The 22050-nt window shown below is 42.1% G+C and overlaps 1 long non-coding RNA gene across 1 annotated transcript in view; it reads left to right on the forward strand.

Annotated features, from left to right (window-relative positions):
- The first annotated feature begins 1508 nt into the window (after positions 1-1508).
- Positions 1509-22050, forward strand: part of LOC117257429 (uncharacterized) — a 32250-nt gene continuing 11708 nt past the window's right edge. Inside the window, exons 1-2 of the long non-coding RNA XR_004501698.2 lie at positions 1509-1652; positions 1852-2054. This is a non-coding gene — a long non-coding RNA (uncharacterized LOC117257429). The remainder of the gene's footprint in view (positions 1653-1851; positions 2055-22050) is intronic.

Below are 22050 nucleotides of genomic sequence, written 5' to 3' on the forward strand. Positions count from 1 at the left end.
AATGTAAACAGGTGAGTTACACTGTCTCATAACTGAAGCATCTGATGAGATGCGAGCGTCACTATTGTGATGCGAGCGTCACACTATTGGGATGCGGCGCAATAGTGTGACACTCAGATGCTCTCTGTCCACACTGGATCTGTTAAATATGGGACTCCGGTAACATCATGTAAACAAACCGCACACCTAGCAGCTGCGGTCTAAGAGAAACCAATGAAAAGATGGGTGAGTATGTTCTTCCTTATTATTCATGCTCACAACAACACTAAATACATCAATACTAGTAACTTATAGATATCATTGTTTTAGCTTCCATACTGCATCATGCCACCATCTCCACTTTGTAAAACAATCTTGCTTGCTAGAATCCTACACAATTCTTACACTTTCAACTCCATGGTGATCTCCCTTCAGCCAGCTGCCAACTTATTTAGGTTTTTGTAGTGACAGCGTCTGCAGTGACGCCAGCCGCTGTGCCGTAATGTTGTGGTGAAGAGAGAGCTGAGCTGCAAGGCAATGCTTTTGATTTACTGGTCCATCAATGTCCCAACCCTCACCTATGGTCATGAGCTCTGGGTAATGACTGAAAGAATGAGGTAGCGGATACAAGTGGCCAAATGAGTTTCCACCATAGGGTGGCTGGGCTCAGCCTTAGAGATAGGCCAGGAGTTCGGACATCCAGAGGGAGCTCGGCGCAGAGCCACTGTTCCTTTGCGTCAAAAGGGGGCAGTTGAGGTGGTTCGGGGGTCTGTGGGGATTGACTCTGTTTTGGAGCCAACCTCAGGTGGCCATGAGAGGAACTGCAGTTTCAGCACTCTAACACTGACTTTATGTTTTTAGTGTTGGAGACTGCTGCTTAGGTGAAAGCTGCATGCAGGCAATTACGGACCAGACTCTGAACGTGGTATACTGCACCATTAATGTTTGGTTTTGTTTAGGCACAAAAACTACATGGTTAGAGTTAGAACACTCACATAACAGTCTTATGCATGATTTAATTGGCTGTACTGATATGAGGTCTGGATACCTTATATATATATGGATACTGAATAGGAAGGCGTACTCCTGAAAACAAAATATAAACAAATGGTGTAGCCATGTGGCTATTATTTCATTCATTTTTATGAAGGCATTACTATTTCATTCATTTCTATGAGGACATTAAAATGTGTTTTGTGTTCTATTTCATTTCTCTAAGAATACTTTAAAATGTTTGTTAAACAGGGCACAAGTTAATGTATAAATATGTTTAAAAATGTTAAAATGTTAAAAACCAGTCAATATATTTACAGCTAAAACAGTCAGAATTCATGGTTGGAGTTATAACCATCATAGTTTGTTTGTTTGTTTGTGCAGACCACCTTGTGTGTATGGAGCATTTAAGCATGATGTCAGCATGGAATGTCAATCACTTATTCTCTCTTCTCTAATTGGCTTGTCTGTAGTCTTTAGCCACTCTTAATCTCACCTTGATGAGGGAGGAGGTGCTTAGCCTGACCTCCGTGAAAATGCAGGTTAGCTGCGGCAGAAGCTGTATTGCTGTCCGAGCTGGATGAGCATAAAGTGAATAAGAATATAACACTCCAAACTACCAAGACTGACGGAGAGTCGTCTTGTGGTTGCTGTGTGTGACTTTTGAGAAGCTGCCAGAGGTAAATGCATGTGTTTTAATGTGTATAAAACGATCTGTAATGCTAATCGCTGCTAGCCTTTAGCTTAGCCTCTCTATGGCGTGTCATACTGTTATTTTGCATTGCATTTAGCACTAGCTCATTTGTTTGAGACATGCTGTGGTTATTTCGCCATGAATTAGCCTGTAGTTTGTTTACTAAGAGGAACTGTGTGGTTCAGGACTGGACATTTGCCCATGAGAGGGAGAGAGAGAAAGAGGACTGGGAGGGACCTGGACCGCTGGAGAGAGACTTATAGCTGCCGTACTGAGCTCCGTTCCGGCACTGTGTGGCTGCACGGCCCCATTCCCCTTGCCGCCGAAACTGCATTGCCCTTTGCCCTTTTCCCTTGCTCATCTGCATTACTGACTGTCCGCTGGATTTGTAAGTACAGAACTAACTCTTTGCACGTGCGTTTTTGTTTATGCTGGTTAAACCCAGTGAACTGGCCATCTAGTTTCCGGCTTCCATGCTCACAAGCATCGACTGGGCCCACAACGTGTTTATTTGTCTCATTCAAATAAGCCCTGTGTGAATGTGTGTGTGAGAGTGGGCTGTGGACATTCGATTAAGTTTCTTTACCAATACAGCTTTTTCTATTTGAGTTCATTTGTGATCAGAGTGAGTCTGTTTTGCTGGAGTGGTATTGTGAACTGTGAATATTTTCATCAGTAACCCATTTAAAGGTCAACAGTGAGCCAGATAAATAATTTATAAGTTATTCATTGGGTTTAAAAGGGATAGTACCAACATTTTTGGTTACTTCAGAAAAGTTATTGGAGGCACCGCTAAGTCATTGTATATCACTACCTCAGTTGTCACAGGTGTGTTGCGCCATTTCCAGTCGAACTCAGGCCCTGTCCCACTGTACTGCAACACCCCCATTAGTATTAACTAGCTACATGGGACTGGGGTTACAATGGGTACGGTTACATGATGGCTTCTCATTCAGAATGAAATAAATCTGAATGAAATCATTCGGAATTAAAGTTTTTCCAGGTAGGTTACGTGAGAAATATTCATTCCGAATGAGAGTTTACACGGGAGATCAGTTTAATCGCCTTTATTCGGGTCTGCGCAAGGTTTGGGGCAGGGAAGGTTTCTGATTGGATAGGGGGCGGGGCGGATGTTACGTGTTCACGTTTACTGGAAGAAAACACTGTAGTCCTCGCTCCGGATAACAAGATGCTTGACGACACCGTTCTTAGTGCCTTTTTCGGGCGTGTTTTGCTCATATTCTTGAAGCAGCAGTACGACAACAACCTTGTCCTGCTAATGCTTCGTCTGTTGAGGAGGAGAAGAGAGGTAGAAGGTCGAAGAAGGGAGATAGAAGACCGTGCTTTGGCGAATGGAAACCGGTGAGTCCGACTGCTCTATCTCAGCCCGTTGCTATGCGCGCTATATACGTCATCGTGCCAGAAGGGCAAGGAAACGAGCGTGCGCAGAAAGACCGGAATGAACTTAAAGAGGAATGAGCGTTTACATGCACACAAAATTCTTTCATTCGGAATGACAAACGGAATAAACCACCCCCTTTAATCGGATTTAATTTTCAACTGGAATGACCATTTTTCAGTCGGAATGACCGTTTAAAGTGTGTTCACACCGGACCTGTTTTTTTGTTTTGTTTTTTTTTTGCTAGAGACGAGTTTACATACAAAGTCAATGCAAACGGGCGATTGAGCGTATATTTGCCCGGGAGAAAAATTGCTTGGGAAATCTCATCTGGAGCTGTATTTCGCTGGGTCCTGTCACTTGCAGCTCAACGCTTATTGGCTGCCGTAATCCCGGAATCCCGGAATCCCGGGGGGGTGCTGCTTGACTATCATGACATGTCAGCTTCATTAAAAGTATAGCTGCAAATTAAAAGCAACAATAGATGTAAAAACACACAGACACAATGCATCTGTGATCAGTTCCCTAATTTAATTTTAACAATTTTTTCAATCTTCTCCAATTTCTCGTTTTATTTTATGGAAGTGATCAATGTAAGTGCATTTGTCCTAGAGCCGCCACGATGGTTTTTATAATGCAAATAACTCTGTTTAGATAAAACCAACAAGCTTCTCTTCCTATGACTTTTACTAAAAATGTGTCTTGAATGTTTTCTGAAGCCTTTAAGTTACAAAAATGAAACACACTAGACTTCTGAGCATTTATACTATTGACCACTGCTGAAAATTATACATTTTGATACATACAGGACATATTGCAAAACTCTATAAAAGTACACCAAAGCATACATTGTCGTTTGCAAATATTTATTTGAAAACGAAACCATTCATACGGTCTATAAAAATACATTTTGTTAATAATAAAAATTGAATGTAATCTCAACAGTGACCGTGCCAGCTGGCGGGACTGCAGTGCTTGGAGGGGTGCTGTAATCCTGGCGGTCCTAGTGTTAAGCACCACGGACAGCGCCAATGCAGCTATCACTGTAGCTCAGAGGCTCTGATGCCTGAGTCAGAGCATGTGAGCGGAGTTGGAGCTGGAGCTGCCTCAACCATAGCTTATTGGTAGGAAGAAAAATCGCTGCTGACAAAACTGTCACTGTCAACTGCATCCAAGCACCACAACGATCTGCCAGACCATCATATGTAACTTCATTGTTCATTTTTGAGTAATTTCTTAAGAATTTTTTAAGAAGTTATGATAAAATAAAATAAAAAAATTACAGACTATAGAATAGGACTGACAACCTCTCCAATGTCTCACGTCAATTAATTAACACTATTTGTCGGCTTTTTATGACTTTTTTTTTTTTTTTTTTTTTTTTGCTGCTGCTGCTGCACTGTGTCTCCAGTTGAAAGTGGTGATTTGCTAAATACATTCTACAATAATAAATTATTTTAACTTTTGGTCTATAATATTGTTGGCTATATTACACATTTTAATTAAAAAAAACAACAACTTAAGAATAAAAGAAATAAACACCGAAATAATTAGTGGAAACTTTTTTTTTTACTGGTACTCCTCCTCTCTGACATACTAACAACACACACACACACACACACACACACACATTGAAAACGCGATTGATTGATTGAATGAATGAATGAACATTGGGTTCAGCCACAGTCCCGCCGGCTGGCACAGTCACTGTTGAGATTACATTCGTTTTTTATTATTAATAAAAAAAAAAAATTATTGACCGTATGAATGGTTTCGTTTTCAAATAAATATTTGGAAACGAAAATGTATGCTTTAGTGTACTTTTACAGAGTTTTGCAATATGTATATAGTATGTAAATGCTAAGACAGATGCATTGTGTCTGTGTGTTTTTACATCTATTGTTGCTTTTAATTTGCAGCTATACTTAAGTACCCCCCCCCCCCCCAAAAAAAAAAACCCAGATTGCTTCAATGACATCATCAAAGCAAAAAAGCAAGTCTGTTGATTTCTGCCACATTGATGAGCGATTGCAACTGAGCAATGAAGCGATATCAAAGGGGCAAACCAAGCGACAGCGAAAAAAAATTAAAAGTCCGGTGTGAACACACCTTTACATGACCACTTTTAATCAGAATGGCCTTTCATTCCGAATGAAAGTGGAATGAAACTGTCCATGTAAATGTACTGACTGTCTCCCTTTTGTTTTTCTTTTTCTCAAAGGAGAACACGGGACAGGTGATATACAGAGCATATACGTGTGATGTAGCAGACAAGAAAATGCAATTTAGTTTCCATTTGACTCTAAGAATAGCAGTGCCACTGTGCTTCAAGAGGAGTCCAGTACTGTGGTGATGTTTTAATGTAAGACAGAAGACACACTGTCTGTCCCGAGTGCTGACTAGAGTGCATATTGATTTCCTGTACAGAGTGACAGAGATGGGGACTTCAGTCATTCTCAGTCCATGTGCAGATGGTCTGCAGTGTAACCTTACTCTGATTAATACCCGATGTGGCCCTGTCAATCAAATACACTGATTAAATTATTAGAGTTTTTGTCACAAAACTAACACATAGCAGACATCCCACCTCCATCCTGGAGCAACCCCCCATCCCATCACATCTCATACTGAAGGGGTCTCAGGGGAGCAGCTCCATTAAACCCCATTATCTGGATAGAGAGGGGATGAGGGGCTAAGCATTGATCTGTCAGAGAGGGCACATCTTCTAATGTCACACACAGAAATGGATGGAGTGTGTCTAGTTACTGATCAATCAGACTGAAAACCAAGGGTTTAGAAAAAGTCATTCATGCTTTCATCACATCATCTTGACAGCTTTAAAAGCTGTCCACCAGCCTGCACCAGTTCATCCAACACGTTCTTATCCCAACTCATCAGATCTCACCCCTTTGTCAGTGGACTTTCACATCTAAATATGATAGATTAGTTCACCTCCTATGCCTGATGTTGATGTTGTGGGATGGCCTGTCAATTTATGTTACGTTGTTCTCGCAAATTTTTCATTTTCAAAATTTTTCTACAAAAAGCAGTGCACCAAAATTCATAGATATCCCACATATTTTGAAAGACTGCGACAAAGTGGAAGCAGTCCTGACTGTCTATAAGGAGGCAGGTTAGGGTGGTGAATGGGTCACAGAGAAAACAGACTTTCGCCCAGGACCTTCCCCTGGAGTCGCATGTTCAGATCCCGGTGAACTTTGAGACATTTTAAGGTACACCCTCACCATGTTTCTTTCCCTGAACCTAACCACAGTCACTTTTGACTACACCTAACCTCTGTAACTTTATGTTAATTACATGACTGTATGTTAAGGATGTAATGCCATTTGTGGGACGTTGAATGCATTGTGTCTTTTCAAAATACACTTTGAGTTTCACAGGAAATGTACAGTTTCTGTTCATTAGATGCAAACAGTCTTTTCAAAAACACCAATTTTTAACAGTTATTTCCTTGTGCACAAAAGAAAAGTGCACAAGGAAAAGTTTAATAAAAGGACAAGGTATAGACCTGTTCTATAGGCCTGGATATGGACTGTCCGTAGCGCCAAATAATATAGTTTCTAAAGAGCTAAGACGAAAAAAGGAAAATGAAATCAGCAGTGGCGATCATATTTCCACTGCTAGTTGCATACAGGGGAAACACTGCTCTTTCTGGTATGAGTTCTTCTGAGTCATTGTGTTCTTCCTCAGCACCGTGTAAAGTTGCTTCGCTTTCAGGACTCTCTCCGGCAGCCATTTTTGCCTCTAATTGGGACACAGCTGCTCTCACTCTCGCGAGCTCTAGCACGCCTGTGGTGTGCAGCAGTGAAATGGGTCCCTGCTGAAACACTTTCCTGCCGCACACGTTGCGTACATTGTTTGGGTTATTCACCAGTATTGCGGTATATGAAAAATTCATATCATAATGAAAATAAATTGGTGTGAACCGGTATACCACCCAGCCCTGATTCTTTTCATGAGATTTTTTAAGCTGTGCATACACCTGATTCAGTTTTATAAATCTCGTTCATTGTGGCACTGGATGCACGGGAACGTGTCTCATTCCCACACCTACAGTTCACCGTAAATGGATGTAGAAACACCCTAAACTTGTGCCCTTCAACCATCCATTAGGCCTGTCAGAGGAACAGTAAAGAATGTGCAATATCACAAACCAGCGAGGTTCTCCAACGGTGCACAGCTGTAGATATTTGTAGCGTCCTCACCACTATTAAATGACATTTCTCCAAACCATCATCATGGTAAAATCTCAATCATCAATCATCATTATTAGATGTCACAAGGATGATCAATGATTCATTCATAGCACTTATGTGCAAACTGACTTTACAAAGTGCTCCACAGGACACAATTAGACATTGTAGGACAGGTAGGAGAATAGGAATAATGCTGAAATCTATCACTCATAAATAATTTATGATCAACCATATAAATGCACCTTTGGTTGACATTTTACAGAATGCAGCTGAAGCTGCAAAAATAATAAAACAATCAGTGAAGTTGGCAAACACCCTAAAAGCAATGCTTTCCGTCTCTCGACTAATATGTAATCTCCTTCTTATCATATCACCCACAGCTACCTCAGGTAGAACTGTGTGTATGTCTGGTCTGAGGAATGCATGAAGTGCACACATTCTCACTGCATATTCTTCCTTTATAAAAGCCAGTATATGTGTGCAAAAAGGCATACGTTATGCATGTGGCCCTCAGGTTTAGTGTGTTAGGTTCAAAGCAATACATATGAGTGGATTTGTGCACGTGTGTCAGATCACACTGCACTCTAATGAGGTGCTAAATGCTGTTACACAATTTTCCACTTTGGGAAGAATTAGATTTTTGGGTAAACAGCACCCAAACTACCAATAGTTGTGGTTTGGAAACACTTGAAAAAAAGAAACTTTCTAATGCACACCCACACTCTGACTTCATCCACACTCACTGACTTCACTTCACACTGTATGGGAGTACAATATCTCAGCTCCCAAATGAGCCAAAGCCTCTGAGCTTCACATCCTGAGCTCTTGGGGATAAAAGAAACACATCGGCTGTGGAGGTGTGAAGAGGAGGCGAGAAGGGAGAGAAGGGGGAGAAGTCATCTATGATGGGAGGTCTGAGGTGTGATGAAAGAGAAAGACTCATCAAGGGGATGATACTGGAGGCTGGGTGGTGCTGGATCATTCTTTTCTCTTTAAAGAAAGACGTTTCTTTGAAGTCTGAACAGAGTAAAGAAGTAATGGCAGCTGGTAATGAATATGTCATTGTCATCAGAAGATTCTGTTTGACTGTAAAGCTCCCTGCAGAGTAGCTGTTGAAGGACTGGAGCTCAGATTTAAATCAACATTGAGATCTGATGTTTTTTCACAAGTGTAAAAAATATCAAGTCAGAGCTGTTAACTTGACTTTGAGATGTGGGATGAGGTATCAAACTAATATCTCACTGGAGTTGTTTCTTTTTATAGTCACATAAAAATAGCTAGCTAGTGTACCTCATTTTAAGAAACAGTAAACATCACCTGTTCTGACTGTACATTTTGAAGATGACATGCAACTGCATAGACTAGTTGCATAGACAATCATTAGAGGGGTGTATCTCTTTCAGACACAACTTTAAATTTGATGTGTAGACACATGACGAGAAGACAAAATAGCTACTAAGACCATATAAAACACATTTGACAACACAAAATTCAGATTCACAGATTAAAATCTGTGACTTTCAAGGGGCAGCCTGAGTGAACTGTTTTGAAATTGTAACATCTGAATGCACAGTTGTGTTCAATTAGAAAAACCGCAACATTGTTTTTTTTATTTTTATTTTTTTTATTTCCAGCATGCTCTGTGCAAGCATTTGTAAATAGGACAAGAAAGACCCACAATTTTGGTATTTGGTAAGCTTGTATGTCAAGAAAATGTAAGCATTTTAGAAACATGTTAATTGACTTTTAATTCTTTAAAAACAAGATGAATTGTGTTATATAGGTCAGACATTGTGATAACTGTGTTAAGAGTTTTGAAACACACATGCCTCTAGGATCAGATTACAGCTTGAAGATGGTGCACTGAATGCACCATTAAACAGCTGTCAGATGCACAGTGAAGTGCAGAATATAAGGGTTCAGAGAACACTAGTTGCATCTTGTAGATTCAGGCACAGGGCGACAAGATTTTAACATTTCCTTGAGCCTTATTGATCCAGCATGACATATTTAGTTTTCACACACAGACTTTAAAAACTGCTGTCCCTGAAATAAGACACAGCTGTGTATCCTTCTTCTTTTCAAGCCATCATAAAAGATTCAAGGCATCAATATGAATCAACTTCACAATGACCTAAAGTGGCACACCAATGCTTGGTGCCATAATCAATTATCTGTCTACTGTCAGGTATGTCGCAATCCATCCACTCATTTGCAGAATGACAGTTTCTAACTAGCAGCTAATCCTGTTAGCCTCTTGACCCCTGCAAAGGATTCCTCCCCAGGGAGAGTGACCAACAAGATTCCCTCTTTTACTTACAACAGAATGAACCAACCAACCATGTAGCTCATTTCCATCTTTGTTGATACTTTCTTCATATACTAAAAGCCATCGATTTGTATTTTGGATAAATAAATCTCATTTAGCTCAGACCTGCCAAACAACATTTAGTTACAAAACGTGATGAAACACTGATAGTGGAAAGACATTTCATTTTGTGTGTGTGTGTGTGTGTGTGCGTGTGTGCGTGCGTGCGTGCGTGTCATTCAAAGTCCTGCAGTCATATTTGTTTGGACTTCATTTGTCTTTGTGGAATCAGTCCCCCCGCAGAGTGACTGAAATGTCAAATATTTATTCTGTTTAAAGGGAAAAATAAATGAAGGCTGTTTTGAGTGGAAACAGAAAGTTTGGATCTATAATGCAGCAATATGCATCCACTGCTGGATCACAGTTTACTGAATAAACATGGCCTGTGAGTAACTGAGAACAGTTAAGGGGATGATCAACTGTTAAAGTACAAAGCAGATTTGGAAAAGATCAAAAACATGTTTTAAAGGTGTATGTTGTCCTCGTTATATGAACATATAATAATCATTATTATCTAAAAGTAAATTCCAGAACATTTCCATAATTGCATGCTAAATTTTTATGGTTAAACTATTAAGCCCAGTTCAGACCAAAGATTTGTGACGAGATGAGTTGAAACATGCAACTGCTTGCAATGTGCTGTTCTGTGACGTTCTAAAAACCAATTTATTATTATTAGTATATAATTCTCTGTAAGCATGTACAGCGAGCAGAGCAGTGACCCACCACCTGACAACGGCACACCGTGGCAGCAACATGCCGTCTGCTGCAGACTTCACTGCAAAGCGATTGGCTGTTGAAACAGGTGACCAGCCTTATGTTCTAAAACCAGCCGCCAGAGATTTGACCAGCGGGAGCTAACAGTCAGTAAGTTTATATCCACAGTTAAGTCAAGTTACAGTTATAGCTGGACTAGGCCATTTAATTGGACTAGAAACTGTGGAACCTGCACAGAGCGCCTAGGCCAGTTTAAGTCCGACTGACTGTATACTGTAGCCTACTTGCAGGAGTAATTCGACTCCAAAGTGGCAACACATCAACGCTGCTGATGCTGTCAGCTGTGTCTGTGGGACTGCACGGACAGTGACAGAACAAAAACAAAAGTGGTCTGATCTAAAGGTAGACCAAATATTTCTAGTCTTTTACCAAAATTTGAGGATGTTTGACATTGATGTGCGACATAAAGAATCACATTTATTAAAGGTGGAGGCAAAAAGGAGTATGTGCCAGTGCCATTTTGCGCAATTACGCACGAGGGTTACTGCAGTATTTATATGTTTATGGCAATTAGTCTGATCAGACACCCAGCCTGAATGGGTCCATATCATTGGTTCGACAGCCCATTAGTCCGACTGTCCGCGGTGCTGAACGGCTCGCGGTGGGCGTATGGTGCGCCGCGACCGGCTTGAGGCAGAGCAGGCTCACGGCGTATGTGTTTGTCACTTTCTTTTTCATTTTAACCCACACCATGATCCTTTCCTTACCCTAACCAAGTGGTTTTTGTGCCTAAACCTAACCAGACCTTAACCACAGGGCATCATGATGATTTCGGAACAGACTTTGGAACAATGAGTTTAATATGGGCAATGGGCTGTCGGACCAATGGGCAGTTCCCGCCTGAATTACAGCATGAACCAGTGGTATCCCTGTCCCAAAATACAACGTGTAATTTGAAATACAATTCAAAGATGAAAGTGTAATAGGCGAACACGTTTCTTCATGCCGGTTTTGTCATGAACAGCACATGTCTAAGTAGGGCTGATGAAATGAGTGTAACGGTTGTGCTTAATGGCTGTATTTCGAGACATGATAAACGCACTGGAAATATTTAGCTAAATAAATAAATATATTCCATGCAGTCGTGCCGTCCTCTCCCCCTCCTGCGCTCACAGAGTGGACAATGAGACGTTACAGGCAGTGCGGATTAAATACGTATTTAGAAAGAATTTCAATTCAGGATTTGAGTTGGATTTCACAACATTTTTATGAAACAATTATCACTCACTCCAAGCGCAAAATAAGGCTGCTGGATTTAATTTCAATGATAACGTGGATCTAAGGTGGATATAGCGTGACATTAAATTTGTGTGAGACATCAATAAAAATCTGACTCCACTTCTCCACCTCGCCGTCTGCGTCGCCACTTCCCAGTGTCTCCAAAATGTGCGCACGCATGACTCAGAGTTTGCTTACAGGTGTGCACATTCTCCCGCCAAGTTTATTTTTATAAATCACAACCTTTGCGTGGTAAGTGGCGTACACCACTTTCAAGTCCCGTTTTGTGTGTAAGCAAGCTTTATAAATGAGGCCCCAGGCCACTACATCTCTATCAGTTATGTCTCTTTAAGACCTCTAAGGTCCTGGGGTTTCTTCAGCTTGCCTGTTTGTGTTACCAGTTGACAAAACAGTGACAATACAACCTTATTTCCTACGTAACTCTTTCCCTTTTCAAAAATCTGTGTAACCTCAGTAAAAGAGAAATGAAAGACAAAGTGGAATGCCTCACAAAGATCAACACTGAATATAAAAAACATTTAAATAAAAAGAAACACAGACCCTCTGTGCTCAATATTGTCCTCCAATTGACTATGAAAATGAATTTTATGCCATAAAATTTGTTTTTGATGTCGGAAATTTTGAAGTCAGCAGTGGTTTTATTACTTTTTAAATATTGAATCAAACATGGTTCACAAACCCTAACCAAGTGCTTTTGTAGCCTAAGACTAACAACATGTAGACAGCAGGACTGAAACTCTTATAGCATATTGTTACTGTATGCAATTCACCAGCTGAGGCATTCAAAGCTCTCGGTCAACAGGTTTTCACAGATAATGCCAGCTTAAGTCAGTAACAAAGCATAACTCCATCAAATAATAATAATAATACATTTTATGTATACAGCACTTGTACAGCTCTCAAAGACGCTTTACATTGAAAACCAAAGAAAAGAAGTACATACATGTAAGTGCAAAGAGATAAACAGAAAACAAGGACAATATAAAACAACAAGGTGCAAAAGCATAGTGCAAAACAAAAAAAAGGAGGGCACATGAGGAACCGAGAATGAAAAGCTAATGTTAAAAGTTAAAAGCGGATTTGAAAAGGTGGGTTTTGAGGAGTGATTTGAAGGTGGATGGATTTGGACAGTCACGGATGTGTATAGGGAGGGTGTTCCAGAGGGAGGGGGCGGCTATGGAGAAGGCTCTGTCGCCCCAGGTTCGGTGCATTACACCTGAGGTTTGACACATTTCAGGTTGAATGCAATTGTTCAGACGAGCTTGAACTAACCTGCAGCAGCTCATCTCCCTGCAGTAGCATCTGCACTTGCTACTGGTATGTAGTACAGAGACCACTGTGGCTAGCTACCAGGCGCACTGCAAGATTTCCAACCAAAGGAATACAAGCATCTGCCCACTTACACTTTTAACATGTAACTCATCAGTGACCTAGGTTAAATCCTTATTTAATCAAAATCAGTGCATATATGCAGGTTTTCAGAGACCCAGGAAAATGGGCTAAAAATACGAGACAGACTCTACTCCCATTGTCCACGGTGTATTTTAGTTTTAGTCTTAGTGTTGAGATGAAAATGCTTATTAGTTTTAATCATATTTTAATGATTTTTATCCTTCATAGTTTTAGTCGACAAAAATTCAAAACATTTTAGTGGGTGAAATATCATGACATTCAGGTTGACTTTTAGTCATGAAGTTTTCTATGTTTTTTTTTTTTTAACTAATCCAGTGAGGTTAATTTATGCATCAGAATTTAGAACCAAGGTGACAGGTTCTATCAAAATTTCATTAAGACTATTTTTTCTACAGCTACAGATAATTTCTACACACTTACAAACTGTCATTCCTCCAGCTGCTTTTGACAGGTTTGAGGGGTGATGTATGAGCACACATCATTTGAAAAGCTCAATATCTCTCTATTTATGCTCTCAAAAACTTTAACAACACAGATAGCTAATTTGAGACAACTAGGATTTGTACCCAGGTTCATTGTAAACTCTGACTTATCGATCTCACTGTTAAGCAGAGAAATAATTGAAGCCTGAATTCTTTCTTAATCTGCAACATGTTAGTCTGGAGGTTTCAACAGAATCAACCCATAAACCTTCTAGAGTCTGCACTGAGTGGAGTCCTGCAGGGATCAGCTGTGAAGTCCAGCGGACGGTGGCTGCTTGCTCTGCTGCCGTTCAGCAGCAAACAAGTGGAGCTAACTGCTAACAGCCATCGCTGCAACTAAGAACCTCCACAAATCAGTTCAGCAGCTCCACCATCTACAGTCAGACACACATGGCTGATTATTTACTGCTGAATTACAACTCACAGTTTGCACCAATGGCTGATGCTGCTTCACTATGAGTGGCTTTGCTGGCTAGCAAAACATCATGGCACAGATTATTTACCAGTCGCTCTTGCAGCATTTGAAGATATTTACATGCACAGCCATTGGAATATAACATGCGCTTCAACTAGTAGCAGCAAAGTCTGGTAGCTCTGCAATTTTACTTAGTTTTACTGAATTTTTATTATATTTTTCTCAACTACTAATGGATACTTCTGTGAAGAGAAGAGTTTATTCAAGAGAGGAGCTTTTCGTTGAAACGGAGCAAGTCTGGAGGACGTCATCCTATTCCAGCCGAGATGAAGAGGTGTTTTCATGGTTGCCGTGCTGGTGCAAAGGTGAAGGCTTGGAAATGGAGATGTAAGCCCTTTCTGCCATCAGTCATCATGGGAAATGTCAGCTCTCCCCAACAAGAGTGATGAAATGGAGATATTGGTGAAGACCATGAGTGCAGTCCCGTGTTTTACGGAAATGTGGTTGAATCAAAACATCTCAGACTCCAACGTGGATCTACCTGGCTTCACTCTCATACGATCGGACAGAGACTCTAAAGCTAGTGGCAAGAAAAAAGGTGGGGGCCTGGCTTTATTTGTGAACCAGAGATGGTGCAGTCCTGCACATATTACTGTCAAGGAGAAGGTGTGTTGTCCAGATATTGAACTTTTGGCAGTTGGTATAAGGCCATATTATGTACCAAGCGAATTCAGTCATATCATAACAATACTTGCGTACATCCTACCCAAGGTAACTGCTGAAGTTCCATGTGAAGTTCTCCATGAACTCGTTGCTAAGATACAGACTAAACATCCTGAGGCACTATTGATAATATCAGGAGACTTCAGCCATGTTTCCCTCTCCTCTCACCTGACTGGATTTACACAGTTTGTTAACTGTCCAACCAGAGAAAATAAAATCCTTGATCTGCTGTATGCCAATGTCAAAGAAGCTTACAGAGCCACTGCCTTACCACCACTGGGCAGGTCAGATCACAACTTGGTTCTTCTGCAGACATGTTACAAACCCTGTGTGTGGAGGCAGCCTGCAACTAAACTCACAGTCAGGAAATGGACACCAGAGGCTACTGAGGCTCTAAGAGACTGCTTTGAATGCGCAGACTGGGATGTGCTGCTGGAAACAGAGGAGAACATCATGGACACTGATAGACAGGTTGACTGTTTTACTGATTACATCAACTTCTGTAGCGACACAGTCATACCTACAAAGACTGTATGCTGTTTCCACAATAACAAACCTTGGATTACCAGTGACATAAAGGCAATCCTCAATAAGAAGAAGGCAGCTTTTAGAGATGGTGACAACGCACGGCTCAAACGAGTGCAACATGAGTTGAAGAAGAGACTTAAGATGGCAAAGGTGGAATACAAAAAGAAACTGGAGAGGAATCTACAACACAGCAACATCCGTGAAATGTGGAGAGGAGTCAACACCATCTCTGGTTACAACAACAAGAAAAGACAGCCAGTGGTGGGTGATGCAGAAAGAGCTGATGAACTCAATCAGTTCTTCAATAGATTCAATACGGCAGCCACTCCCACTTTCAATGCTCCTCCTCCTCCTCCTCCTCCACCTCCCCCTCCATCACCTCCACCTCCACAACTTGTGTACAACTCCAATGTGGCAGCCACCCCCCCCTCTTACACCTGCCTCCACAATTGTCTGTCACAGAGATGGGAGTGAGGTTGGAGCTGGGAAGACTTTGCTCTGGGAAGGCTGCTGGCCTAGATGGTGTGTGTCCAAGGCAGTGCTGCCCAACTATGTCAATCTCTCCATAAGATCTTCAACCTCAGTCTACAGTTGGGGCGGGTGCCGGCACTGTGGAAGACTTCCTGTGTTGTGCCGGTACCAAAAATTTAATGTCCAGCTGAACTTAATGACTTCAGACCAGTAGCCCTCACTTCGCACATCATGAAGACCTTGGAGTGGCTGATTCTATGCCTACTGAGACTTGAGGTCAAAGAAGGAAGCATCAGACACAAAGATGCAAGGCGGCTGGACAAACTAGTCAAAAGAGCTGGCTCTGTGATTGGAGTCAGGTTGGACACACTGGAGGAGGTGGTGGAGAGATGCACACTGAAGATGTTTGAGGCCATCATGAACAACCCAGATCATCCACTCCACAACACCTAGATGGACCAAAAAAAGTGTGGTGGACGGCTCCTCCCTCTTCAATGCAGGACAGAGAGATACAGAAGATTCTATATACCGACAGCCATCAGGCTTTATAATTCTTTGACATATAATAGATGAGCTGACAGATAATTGAATTTCCCCTTGGGGATGAATAAAGTTACTCTTATTCTTATTCTCGGCTTTCAAAGTCTATTACCCTGTTTACACGTAGGAAAAAACGCACATATTTTCATGCGGTTTGGCCTCTTGTTTACACGCAAACAGAGTTTTTTTCACGGAAAACGATCATTTGTAAAAACTCCGGCCAAAGTGGAGATTTCTGAAAATGCCGTTTATGTGTTGCCGTCTAAACTGGGTGAAACAGGGTTTTAGGTTCTGAAACGTCACAGCATGTGCCAGCAAATGCTTGACGTCATGTGAGCGACCTATGTTTACACTTTGTTTGGCTACTGATCATGGATGCTGTTAAGGTGGTGCTCATTTTTACGTTTGTGCAAACGCTTTAAGCGACATTTAGGAGTAGCTCCACTTCACTGTCAGTCCACACAAATGAACCTCTCGCATGTTTACTGTTTTGAAAGGAACAGGAAGTTGCGCGTCTTATTCGTTGTTGTTGTCGATTCTGAGGATTCTGACTGGCTTGCATGGCTTCATCCTTCTCCCTACACTGCCGCCCATAGGTTTGGCATAGTTATGACAGCGCTCGACGACGTATTTATCCGGGTTCACGTAAATGACAACATTTTTGAAAACGATGTTGTGTGCACGATGTTATTATTGAAAACGGAGGGGGGGAAATATTCGTTTCTCTAAATACCCGGCTATGTGTAAACGTGGTGCAATAGTCCACCAACAGGGCGTGGCTGGTCACTCTCCCTCTCCTGTTCGTCCCCGCCTTCTCTGCCTCCACTGCACACCTGCCGTCAATCAGCCTATCAAGAACTCGCTATAAAGACTATAAAGACTCCAGATCAACTTCCATTATTCGTCAAATTGTCCATTTCCCATAGTGGTAACAACTCTGACTCTGAAGAACCTCCGTGAATGTTTTGCTGCCTGTTTTTGCCTTTTTGTCAGCTCTTTTTCCCTGACTGCTGTCTCCTGTGCTTCAGTTCTCATCTCCAGTCGTAAGTCAGCCTTGCCCTGCTTTGTGTCTATCCCTGAGACTCTGAAGATTGGGTGTTTGGATGAAAACCCTGGCTTCTCTGCCTGTCCACTCTCTACCCTTTTATTTTTGTAGAGTTTTTGTTTGGTGATACTTTTACTTGGAACATTCCATTAAATTTTTGTCTCTGAGTCTGAACTGTTGCATTGTGTGTCCTATTCAGTACTTTAAGCAGCACAATGAGTTTTTTAGCCCTCAAAACATATATCCAAGATCCTTGTGACAGTACATCAACTCACAATGGGTTGGATGACTCCTCTGTCATTGCTTGAAAGTAGTGCTGGGCGGTATACCGGTTCATACCGAATACCGGTGTTTATTCTTCTTATGATATGAATTTTTCATATACCCCAATACCGGTGAGTATGTAGCGTACACAACGTTGGGAACGCCGCGCAGCGGAACGTAGCGCCGCAGGACATTGTTTGACAGGGGACTGTTTTGCAGTTGCACTAAAGTTCCGAAACTGAAATTCCAGAACGAGAACATGACACAGAAGAACTTGTACCGAAAAGAGGAGCCGTGTCTGTTGTTTGGAAGTTCTTTGGCTTTAAAAAAAAACGACATTGATCAAACAACAATTCTCTGCAAATGTTGTAGATTTAAAGTTGTAGCCGCAGGAGGCAACACAAGCAATTTGCTTCACCACCTCAGCCGCAAACATGTCTTAGAATATCAAGAATGCATGAAACGAAGATCTGCGTCCTCCACGTCTGCAGGTAACGTTAGCACTGCAAGAGAAAAGTCGAGTCAGATGTCACTTAAAGACGCGTTTGCGAGGGGGACTGCCTACGACAAGAAAAGCAAACGGTGGATTGAGATTACCAACACTATCATTATCCACTTAGCCAAAGACATGGTACCGCTGTTCTGCATTCTGATTCCTTCACTTCATTAGAATCATGAGTGCCACCTCTTTGTAAACAGCATCATTTTGTGAGGCCGTGCAAACCTGTATTAATACTAGTGTGGACATTAATGTTTTTCTACAATATTCACTCATCATGACAGTAAAATAGGCCATTCTAAGCCAATTTACTGCAGCAATTCCCCTCTAAATCATTAGAAAATGTGGTTAACACCCAGTAATGCATGAAAAAGAAATACCGTCATATACCGTGAAACCGATATAATTTTGAAAAATACCGTGATATAAATTTTTGGTCATACCGCCCAGCACTACTTGAGAGCATCTGTTCCGCTTGCACTGGCACTATGCAGTTTCGGGGTTCGGGTAGGAATATTGGCCCGGCTTTCCCACGCCGGCGAGAGCTGAAAGAGGAGGAGGGATGCCTGACCGATGGTGACCTGGGGCTGTTACTGCTGTTACCCAATCAAATCAATCATTCAAATAAACTTTATTGTCCTTTACAGGAAATTCGTCTTGGGCTCAGAGTGCGTGAAAACTGCATTTACATTGACACATAACACACAGTACACAAACAACAATAGGGTTTTTCCAAAGACTTACAAGTACACATGGTGTACAATAGGACAAATACCGGCCACCATGCAGGCATCGGCCACTACTAAGCCCGGCAGCGTAAAGTGCATAAAGTGTAAAGTGCATACCCTCCACTTAGGAGACTCACTGTCTGCAGGTCGGCTGCCTCAGGTACATTTTAAGATAAAGTGTTAGCCTACATACAGACAGCTTTCATTTTAGTTTGTCTTTAACAGTGACTGTTAGCACCGGAAGTGTGATGTGCTTCTGTCGACCGCGATCGTAAATCATAATAGTGGTGAATGAGAGACTGATGTGCTTCTGTCGACCGCGATCGTAAATCATAATAGTGGTGAATGAGAGACTGCGGACAGAGCAGATTGAAATATGGCTTTCATGCAGAGAGCAACTCATTTCTGAGTTTCGAAAATGAATAAATAAATAAAGCAATTGGCCTAATCATGTATGTACAAAATGCTATAAGCCTACTTTACCTGTTCTGAAGACATGGTGATCACGCATTACACGGCCAGCTTCAGGAAATTCACCGGTATTGTTAGCTTGTCAACAAATGCACGCGCAGAAAGATTTCTGCGACAGTTGTAACAGACAATACCATTTTTCGTCTGTAGGGGGACCCCTTGAGGTAAAAAGCGCAATCCTCCATTGTGTTGCTTTAAATATACCAGAACGATTTGACCAGTATGGACCCCGCACATTCAGATTCAGAGTTTCAAACTTTTCAGAGAGCCCTGGCCATGCAGGGGACCTTGTTGGGTCAACACAGTGAAGCACTAAGGACCCTACAGGACTAGAATCAAATCCTTGTGGACCAGGTATCTCAATTAGATTGTCATCTCGCCATACTCGCCTCACTTGATTCCTCTGCCTCATCTACAGCTCCTCCCTCTGTGGATTCCAGAACAGTTGTACCCACTTTAGATGTCCAGTCTCCCAAATGGGAATCCCACGCCATTGATCCAGAGCCTTTTTCAGATGAACTCAGCAAGTGTCGAGGCTTCCTGTTACAATGCACAATGATATTCAGTCAAAAACCTGTCACCTTCTCCGCTCTTGTTATTAAGGTTCGGTACATGTTGGGGCTGTTTAGAGGCAGAGCATTAACTTGGGCGGAGGCTCTACATTCCAATAATCCCACTCATGAGATGTCTTTTGCTGAGTTTGTCTCCAGATTTCGTTCCGTTTTTGACCATCCTGACTATACGGGAAATGCTTCAGGCCGTCTCCTAAACTTAAGGCAAGGGAACAATTGTGTGCCTCCCTACCCCGTTCATCTGCACCTGTGTCCATTCCAGCTCTGGAGGAGAGAGCCTCTGCACCCCCATGACCAACTGAGGAACCCATGCTGTTAGGCCAAGTCTGTCTCTCTGCTCGGGAGGGCCAGCACTGCCTCCAGGCTGGGGACTGCCTCTACTGCTGCAACACCAGACATTGTATTGCCTTAGTCATCTCAAGTAACCATTAAGAACAGATCCAACTGTGTGTTATTTCCACTCCACACTCACCTTTAGTTTTGGGGCATCCATGGCTAAAGACTCATAACCCACACATTGACTGGGCTAGTAACTCCATTGTGGCTTGGAGTTTGTTTTGTCTCTCCACCTGTATGCAGTCAGCTCTGTCACCTGTCCAAGTCTCACCTTCCCAGACTCTGATCCAGCCTCCTGACCTCTCCTCTGTACCCCTTCAATATCATGACCTGGGTCTGGTGTTCAGCAAGGATTTAGCGGTCTCCCTGCCTCCCCACCATCCGTACAATTGTGCCATAGATCTACTCCCTGGGGCCCCGCTTCCCACAAGTCGTCTCTACAATCTGTCACATGCTGAACGAGAGGCAATGGAGACCTACATCAAAGAGTCCATTAATGCAGGTATTATCCAACCATCCTCTCCTCCAGTCGGTGCTGGCTTCTTCTTTGTTTCAAAGAAAGATAAGACCCTCTGTCCATGCACTGATTTCTGTGGCCTAAACCAGATAAATGTCAAAAATAAATATCCTTTTGAGCCTCTACAGGGAGCAACCATTTTCACCAAACTGGACCTCCGCAATGCCTATCACCTCGTCCAAATAAGAGAGGGAGACAAGTGGAAAATGGCATTCAACACACCCCTGGGACATTTTGAATACCTGGTGATGCTCTTTGGGCTCACCAACGCCCCAGCGGTTTGACCCGTTTTGTTTTTGTGTATCTGGATGACATTCTGATTTTTTCTAAGAACCCTGCTGAACACACTAACCATGTCCGTCTAGTTTTGCGGAGACTCTTGGAAAACAGGCTATATGTTAAAGCAGAAAAATGTGAGTTTCATGCATCGTCAGTTTCTTTTTTGGGGTATGTCATTGAGAGTGGGTAGGTGAAGACGGACCCTGTAAAGATCACAGCAGTAGCCGAATGGCTGGTCCTGGAGACACGGAAGCAACTTCAGAGCTTCCTTGGATTTGCAAACTTCTACAGAAGATTCATCAGAGACTATGGTAAGGTGGCAGCCCCGTTAACCAAACTCACCTGTCTCTCTCCGTTTTCTTGGTCTCCAGAGGCAGAAAAAGCATTTCTCCGGTTCAAATCACTCTTCACCTCAGCTCCTGTTCTGGTTCATCCTGACCCCTCCCTCCAGTTCGTGGTTGAGGTTGACGCATCTGATACAGGGGTGGGAGCCGTACTTTCTCAGCGTTCCGGTCCTGACCAGAAACTCCATCCATGTGCCTTCTTCTCACGGAAACTAAACTCCGGTGAACAGAACTATGACATGAGGGTTGAGAGCTATTGGCCGTCAAGATGGACAAAAACCCTGACATCTCTGCCTGCCCACTCTCTACCCCTTTATTTTTGTATAGTTTTTGTTTGCTGATATTTTTACTTGGAACATTCCATTAAATTTTTGTTATCTTTTGACTTTTTGTCTCCAAGTCTGAATTGTTGCATTGTGGGTCCTATTCAGTACTTAAATATAACAAGAACATTTTTGTCACATCTCATCAATGAAAATAAAACATGGATTTTGTCTTGGTTTTTATTATCAAGACATATTTTTTGCATGTCATCGTCTTGTTTTCGTCATGGGAAAAAGGTTGTTGACACAAACTTTCGTCATCATTTTCGACCTCTAAATTGACACTGATTGCCAGTAGACCTGTGGACATGTAGACGGAGCCGAGTGGAGCTGAAGCCAGTTAATACCCTTGACTACGGTAGGGTCATTTGTCCTGGTCATGAATACAGATTGTAATCTTTCCCATTGAATATACCCCTTTTCCACCAAAATTA

This window comes from Epinephelus lanceolatus, chromosome 1 (assembly GCF_041903045.1).
Source record: "Epinephelus lanceolatus isolate andai-2023 chromosome 1, ASM4190304v1, whole genome shotgun sequence".
In the NCBI taxonomy this organism is placed as follows: Eukaryota; Metazoa; Chordata; class Actinopteri; order Perciformes; family Serranidae; genus Epinephelus; species Epinephelus lanceolatus.